The sequence below is a fragment of the Aythya fuligula genome, chromosome 2 (genome assembly GCF_009819795.1).
Source record: "Aythya fuligula isolate bAytFul2 chromosome 2, bAytFul2.pri, whole genome shotgun sequence".
Classification (NCBI taxonomy): Eukaryota; Metazoa; Chordata; class Aves; order Anseriformes; family Anatidae; genus Aythya; species Aythya fuligula.
The window spans coordinates 52,567,939-52,576,024 of record NC_045560.1 but is presented as its reverse complement, the minus strand read 5'-3'; the positions used below and the strand labels follow the sequence as shown (position 1 = coordinate 52,576,024).

Genomic DNA, 8,086 nt, shown 5'->3' with positions numbered 1-8,086 from the left:
GCTATTTATCTTGTTTCATGTATTCCATTGTATATTATTGCTGAGAACCATGCAAAATGAAAAGAAAAAAAAAAAAGGCAAATGAAAAGACAAAGTCTTTTGTACAAGAAGCTCACAAATTAAATTTAGATCGAGGTGATGAGTTAGGATAACAAACAGAAGTGGGGCAGTAGGATAAGGAAGGACAAGGGTTACAAACATAAGATTACATGCAGTCCATGCAGTATGCTCTAATACAGTTCCTTATGCCCTGCTCTAGCCAGATGCTGCAGAGAAGTGGCCAAAGATTAGCTCTCAGGGGCAGGCAACTGTCTTTGTGGTGTTTGTTTTTACAGTGCTTAGTTCAATGGGACACTAATCCCTGTTTGAGGTCCCTGAGCGCTGTAGCAATACAAATAATACACACAAAATAGTAGCAATACTATCCCTTGGCCCAGCTCCTTTCTTTGTGCTGTGCCCCCTTTTTGGCTGAGCATAATCTAAGAATAAGGAAGGACTGTGCAGCTCCGAGGGATGTAGCCGTTATTTTGGGTGTTTATTCTAATCTTTTGAAGTTTGTTCATCCCTTTCAGAAGAGGTGTTTCCACGTGGAAACAAATCTGATGTTAACCTTGTCCTTTCTCCTTTTTTGATACATAATGATATCTGACATGTCTGGATCTGGTGCAGAGTTAAGAATACCAGAAAAGAGGACTATATAATATCTGGGCATAGTTTGCAGCATGACTTCTGATAAGGAAGGGAGCAGGACAGATGATATTTTTAAGACAGTAGGTCTCCCTACCTGACCAAAGGTTTCTGATTTTGGTGGCTGAACTGAAGCACAGATTTTAAACTCTTATTCTCTGGTCTACTGAATCCCAGTAGGTCCAGGTCTCTTGCCCCCCTGCAAAGCTTGCCTGAAGGTCAAGAGCTTCATGGGCTATGAAAAACACAGTCAGCTCTATTAAGATTATTATGTGCAGTTGGCTCCAATATATGTTCTTTGCAGTTTATGAATAACCTGGAAAAGTCAAACTGTCTTTGGAGCTTAGTTTTACATGTGGTCTGAGTCCAGCATTCATGCTTCAGACATGCTTCGAACATATTTTGGCCACATTGTGAAGTGTTAAAGTTTAGCTGAAAAAGAGTTTAAATACTGCTTCTTTACTGGTTTAGGCCCCACAGTGGCCATTGGTCTTTGCTCCTTTACCTGTTATTTCTTCTTTTAAGTCCAACTACCTCCAGAAGCATGAGCTCTCACACAGCTGATAATTCTTATGCATCCAAGTAATGTGGATTTGGGTCCAGAAGATGTGGTCAGTTTGTCTAATTAGCTTCCTATCACCATAGCCAAGGCAAAAATTTAAGGTACAGTGACTCATTTTATAGTCACTCTATATGGCAGTGAATATAGATTGGAAAAATCCTTTGCTTGAGCAAGATGTGTGGTAATATTGTTATGCTATATTAAAGTGCTCTTTAAAAGTAAATTAGATTCTCATGAACGAGAGACTCCTGCCACAGCCAGACCCAACACAGGCAAGGCTCCTCCTTACACAGGACTGCTAAATTCTCCCATGAAGAGGAAAGCCAACACAGCAGCCAAAGGGCTATACTCTACTCTCTTTCTTTTGTGACCTCTGAAGGATTTGGTTTTCAGTCTTCAGGAAGGATAGAAAAAGCATTAGCTGTGGGGGGAACAACCTATTGGGAACTATGCCTGTTCATCAGGGCTCTGCGTGCACGCCCCTCCATGCCAAACCAAGTTGGTGTATTAAAAAAGGGTCCCGAATATTTAGGGCTTCTCTTGCTTCTCTCGTAACTGCTCTGTTTTTCTTGTGGTGCTTCCTCTCAGCCTCCAAAAGCTGCCCCTCAAATGTGGTTTGTGAATGGAAAAAATTATGCACTTTCAAATTCTCTCCTGGGGAATGAGGGCTCATATCTCTCCCTCTCACACTGACACTGTAATTTCACACTTTTTTTTCCCTAGCAGTTGAGCCTCTCCTTGTTATATATGACATGCGTGTTTCATTTTCATTAGGGCTTTTATAGTTTGAGAGGCCTGATGAAGAAGGGAAAGGAAACTGGCCGGGTGGAAGGGCTGCCTCCCGAGGGGAAGCGGCCGCAGGAGGCAGCGGGCTCTCTGGTAGCCCAAACACTGCTGCTTTTGTGCTCCATGCTGCCGCCCTTCCCCAGATGATGCAGGGTTTCACCGACACCAAAACCTGCAGGGAAGACCACAACCTTTGCAACTGCTGTCACAAAGCAATATTTACATGCAGCGGAAAGACACGAGGCTGGAAAGAACAAAGTGTCTGTCAGAAATACCCTCATTTGCCTTGCCATCTCGATGAGACCGGGACCTAAACAGAGAGCCTATTGGCGATTAGCTGAGCTTTTGCTTAAAAGAAGTCCAACGTGATAATCATTGAATGGAAACTAAGCTAAAATAGACAGGGGTCAGGCTTTCTGATGACTTATGATTTCCAGCAGCTAGGCACTAGTCCATTGTATCTGAATAATGTCATGTCCTGACAGTGGTTAATTGCCACCCAATTATCAAAACTTTCTGGGCTGATCATCATCTCAGAAGAGCTCACACATTATTAATCTTGTCTTTCACCAGGAGAAGTGCAAGACTTGGAACCCTCTGTGGGGGAGAAGACGGGAATACTACTTGCTGCATTTCTCAGCTTAACTCGCAGGGCTGAGTGTTTAACTCCTTGAAGAACAGTTCGACAATTAACACACAGACTACCTCTTTCTGTACCCACTGGTGGGGTGAGCTCTCAGGCACCTGTGTAATTGCTAATAGTGACTGGTGCTGAACTGTTGGGCCAGCTCCAGAGATAACACTTGAAAGAGGTTGTCTGACGCTAATGTCTGAGCACTGCCACAGAAACTGCAGTTACTTTAATTGCTTATGGAACTGGTCATACATATGAAAAGTACTGAACTAATATAATTTAGCTGTAAAGGAAATATTTTTGCATTAAAGTCCACCCCAGACTTAAAAGGTTATTACATAGCAAAATTAAGCTATATACATATATAAGTATAAGCATATATAAGCAAGTATAAGCTCAGATTTTGAATACCTGTAAGATACTTACCTCTGAATGTCTATTACTGATAGCAGTGTAGCATCAGAAGTGCTAAGTGAGTTCTCTGAGCACGACAAATAAGGTAAGTTTTGGCCTATAAACTCTGCATTTCCTGAAATGCAGCCTACACTGCTAGTGCAATCAAACTGCCTTTATATGAAACCCCCATCAGTTCCTTTCCTTCTGCATTCCCACCTTCCTGCCCCTTGGCATTCACACACACTGAGATATTATTAAAGTTATCTCTGAAGCTGGCCCAAGGAGTTGTACATATTATTTACATCACAACAGAGCCTGGGGGCACCAGGCAGGGCTGGGGGTCTGTTATGCCAGCTGCTATTCAGCCTTTAAGTACAAAGTCTTAGTCTGAATCTGACCCAAAGAGATTTCTATCTTGAATTTCAACAGGTAGGTGGACAGAGATGATTGCTTCACTGATGCTTCAGACTTTTTATTCAAGTTGCTGTGAGTAGCAGTACTTAAAACCTCCTCCTCTGTTGCAGAGGTGTCACACAAGGCTGTCATATTGAGATATCCTAAATTCATCAGTAGTTGGCAGTGCAGAAACCACAGCAATTGACTGGTGGCTTGTATCACAGACCAGGTAGAATTAAAGTGAACATAAAGACTTCACAAATTCATTGCAATTCACATCTAATGCTCATATTTAAGGCATGTATTTCTTTCTGCCTTAAAATAGGAGAAAACAGCCCTCAAAGTCTCTCAGAATCAACGAGATTTTTAAAGCTTTTCATTGGAGAAAACCATCTTTAAGCCATTTAAAGCCATGTTAGAAAGTCAGTCTATGCATCTGAAACACTGGAGACCATCATATGCTAATTGAAGCTTAACAAAACACATAGTATTACCAAGTCTAATTGTACAGTCCAGCTATTAGGAGCTTTACCTCTGGCTGTTCTCCATCCTGCTTTCAAGCTACATCCTTTCCTTTCATCTTATTCTACACAACATGAAACAGGTGAGCTGTTCCCTTTATATAGCTCAGGGCTCTGCTCACATGACTCTCAGAGCTTGGTATCTTCATTTAATCAGTTAAAAGAATCGAAATAATCAGAGATCTTTCATGATCTCCATGCCAGAATCTAATTCTGTTAAGCATTCAAAGCCTACCAAGTTCAAAAAAAAAAAAAAAAAAAAAAAGAGAGAGAGAGAAGAAAAAATTAATTCTTTTTTTTTTTTTTTTTTTTTTTCCTATGAATATCCACTTTGAAAAGCTGCCCTGGGGGGTACACTTGTAGTTTAGGAGTCTATCTCTCACAAATCACCCATGCACCACAGCTAGCAAGTTCCAGAAAAAAAAGAAAACTCCAGTGCTTTTTATTGTCAAGGCAACACTGTGGTTTCTGCATCCCATTTGTTCATGCATAGATAGTAACAGCATCCAGTTTTTATCTGATTCCATTTGAATTATTGTCTTGACTTAACTGCCACTGATTTTTTATAGGAAAGAACAAGTGGTTTAGGGTTATCTTCCCCAGTAACAACTTTTGTCAGCAAAGAAATGGTGATACTTCCCCCAAAATCTGTGTTTGGTGCCCCACCACTGGATTAGATGACAGTGCCAATAAGTTAAACTGAATAGAGCTGTGATTTTCATTTTGGGGGTCTTTTGAGTGCATGGGTGGGACTGGTGAATTATTTTTAAGGGGTATGTGAAAGGTAACTCAGATAAGGCAGTCTCATGACAATAGGCTTAAATTTGCATGAAGGGAGCCTGAAGTGCCCCTGGAAAATGCTGTGTGGTCCGGAGACTGGAAAAGATTAAAGCCCTGGGGCCACACTATCTGCTCTGATTTAGGAGCTTGCTGATCCACGGTTGTGTGTGTTATCTGTTGTGCCATTCTTTCTCCAGCACAAGATTAGCCTTGCATTCTCGCATATGGGTATCTCCCAGACCTCCTCCCACCAAGGCCATCTGACCCCCGAGAGATCAGATATTGCCCTGCTGGCATCCAGCAGTTCTGTTTCTGTCCATATTTTTCTTCACATCATGAGATGACCTGATATTTGTCTGTGTGTGTGTGAATGTCCTGGTAAATGGCAGGTTCCAGGATGAGGCCTCTGAGAGGCCACCGCAGCACCTCACATGTAAGGCAAATATTTCCTGCCCTTCCTGTGTTCTCATAAACATAATCAGGGAGTTAATTTATTTAATTTCTATAAAGATCTGTGTAAGGGAGGCCTAAGATGTTTGTTAGTACGAAAATAAATAAAAGGTGGGGGGTGAGGTGGGGAGAAGAGTGTGATTGTGAGGCAAAAAGCTGTATTTACTGCACAGAGAAGTACATGATGATGGTTTTGCTGTGAGTTCTTCTGCTCTGTGAAGTCACTTTTGAGTATGTGGTGAAGGGGTGACCCACACCACGTAAATGAGGTTGTTAAAGACCTCTGGAGAGCATCTGGTCCAACTTCTTGGTCCAGACAGGGTATGACTTCAAAGTGCATCCAATCAAGTGTTAAATATCTCCACGTATGGAGATTCCAAAACGGGCTGACAAGTGGTCAACATGGGGCAAAAATTGCTTCCCTCAGCCTGTGGCTACACACTTGCTAAAACAGACCAGTGCCTGGGGCTGTATAACAAAGAGAAGAGGAGGTAAGCATACGTTAAGGAGGGATATACTGTCAGGACACCGAGGTAACGCAGCTACACACGCTTCCATCACAAGTAGGGTGGCATAGTTTCAGCAAACAGAGTGTCTGCTCACAGCTTTCTACCCCACCCTGCTTTTCAGACAGCTGAGATGCTCGTGAATCACTGCGGTTCAAAAAGAGGGAAGTTTGCTTTTGCTTGCCATTGCTGTGAGCTGCAGCACTCAGATGATTCACAAAGGCTCAAACCTCCCAGGCTCAGGGGCTGGGTATCCCACTGGGGTAGTAACACCAGACGCTGCAACTCATCTGTGTATGAGAGGTCTCATGTGGGCCGTGGGAGTTGGTGGGATTTGAATTAAAACCTTAGTGTCTTTACATCCTATTCTATCCTATCTTGCTTTACATCCTATTCCTTCATTCCTCTGCATTCACCCTGGAAGCTGTCAGGGAGAACGTTAACTGATTTTTATTTTATTTTGGCTAACTTGTTATAGGATTTGGCTGGAGAACTGTTGTGGGGAATTGTGTGGAGGGGAGTTCTCTCTGTTCTCCTAGCTCAGTTTAGGAAATGTGGCGAGATCACAGAAGAATAGGCAAATTACTTCGTCAAGCAGTAGGCAGATTTCATATGGGTCATCACAGGAGTTCCAACCTTAATGCTACCACTAACAACAGTCTTACAAGAGCTGTGAACTATTTGGCAGAAACCTGGCAGTTTTGTATCCAAACTCCAATTGTGCAGGGAAATCCAGGCTTGTGCCCTTTTTTCTGATACTGTTTTGCTGTTGTGAGAAGCAATGCATATGGAGGTCCATTAGAGCCTAAGGCTATTGTTGATGTAGTCTTGACTCATTCTTGGCACTCTTTCTTCATCTTCCTTCGATAGCTCAGCTGGTAGAGCGGAGGACTGTAGGCTGTCTGTAGAAAGAAATCCTTAGGTCGCTGGTTCAATTCCGGCTCGAAGGAAAGGTTTTGGAGTTTTTTTTTAAGTATTATTTATTTTTAGTATTTATTATTATCATTATTATTATTTTTTTTCTTTCAGTTATTTCTGGAATTTACAACTTTGCAAAACTGCCCTTTCCATCCATATGCCACTCCAGGCCCCATAAGAAATTTGCTCTACTTTGTTCCTCTACCACTTTCAAGGATTTCATTTTTCCTACCTGCCTTGTTGGCTCTGTCTGATTCCTACAGCAATGGTGTGTTGACCTTTGCCACATGTCTAGCTAATTTGCTGATGCACATTGACTGGGCTTCTTTCTGCAGGGGCTCAACACCTTCCACAGCCCCTTGTCAGCTGGAGCAGACCTGCACTGTGGAGCTGGCAGAGCCTCTTGTAGCTGAGCTGGGCGTGGAAAACAGGAGGAGGTCCAGGTACTGTGGGTTTTGAAGAGGAGGAGAATAAGACAGATGGTGAAAGAAATGTTTTCTTGTTGACAGGTACTCCACAGTCATTCAGGTCCAGGTATTTGTCTGTGACAGTCACTACATGCTGCTGTTATCCATGGCCTTGTGAGAGATTTGTGAATACCACCAGGTACACCGCTTGGAGCTGTATAATTCCCATGCACTGCTCATTTCAGTGAAGAATTATAAAGTCTGTGTCTGGTGACAAAGGAAATGGGTAAGAAAGACGCATATGAAAGAAACCCATAGACAAGGTTAACAAGGCATTCTAAGAACTCATTCATACAGAAACCAAAATGAGAAACTTTCTGAGAATAGAAAACAGGACACTGAGAATATGTAAAGAAAATTTTGTTTCACACAGGAAACTGACTCATGGAACTCACTTTCACAAGACACAATCAACTTTGAGAGGTCTGTAAGAAGCTTTATTAAATAAAAGATTATACATTTTCAGATGTTTACATTAGATGAGACAACATTAGGGATTGAAATCCCAAAGCTCATGCAAAGCTTCTCATGCAAAGCATCTCCTCATGCAAAGCACAGTGCTAAGCCGAACAAAGACAGAAGGAGATGGCATCTTTGCTTACCTTTCATTGTGTTTTAAATATACTTAGGATTTTTAATAAGAAATATTTGCTAGAAGTGGGGTCAAATGCATCAAGGAACCAATACTAAGGTAGAATGAATAATCAGGCGATTATATGTAATTCCAGTATTTTATAAGTGTATGTGCTTTTTTTTTTTTTTTTTTTTTACTAATTAACATTGGATCAATGACCATTGATCATAGTAGAACATCAGATTCTTTGTCCTTCTAAATCCAGCTGCATTAATTCCTCTTCAGCCTGCATAGCAATACACACTTATAACCTCATAACCATAATGGGTTTTCAGCACAGGACACGGGGGAGGCAGGTTTGCATCTCCCCTGAACAGCACAACAGGCTCTTCAGGCCCTGTGGGACAGG

At 41.9% G+C, this 8,086-nt stretch overlaps 1 non-coding gene across 1 annotated transcript; it reads left to right on the top strand.

Moving 5' to 3' along the window:
- The first annotated feature begins 6,578 nt into the window (after positions 1–6,578).
- Positions 6,579–6,668, top strand: TRNAY-GUA. Its single transcript is given in 2 exon segments — positions 6,579–6,615; positions 6,633–6,668. It is a non-coding gene; the product is annotated as a tRNA-Tyr (tRNA).
- The last annotated feature ends 1,418 nt before the right edge of the window (positions 6,669–8,086 follow it).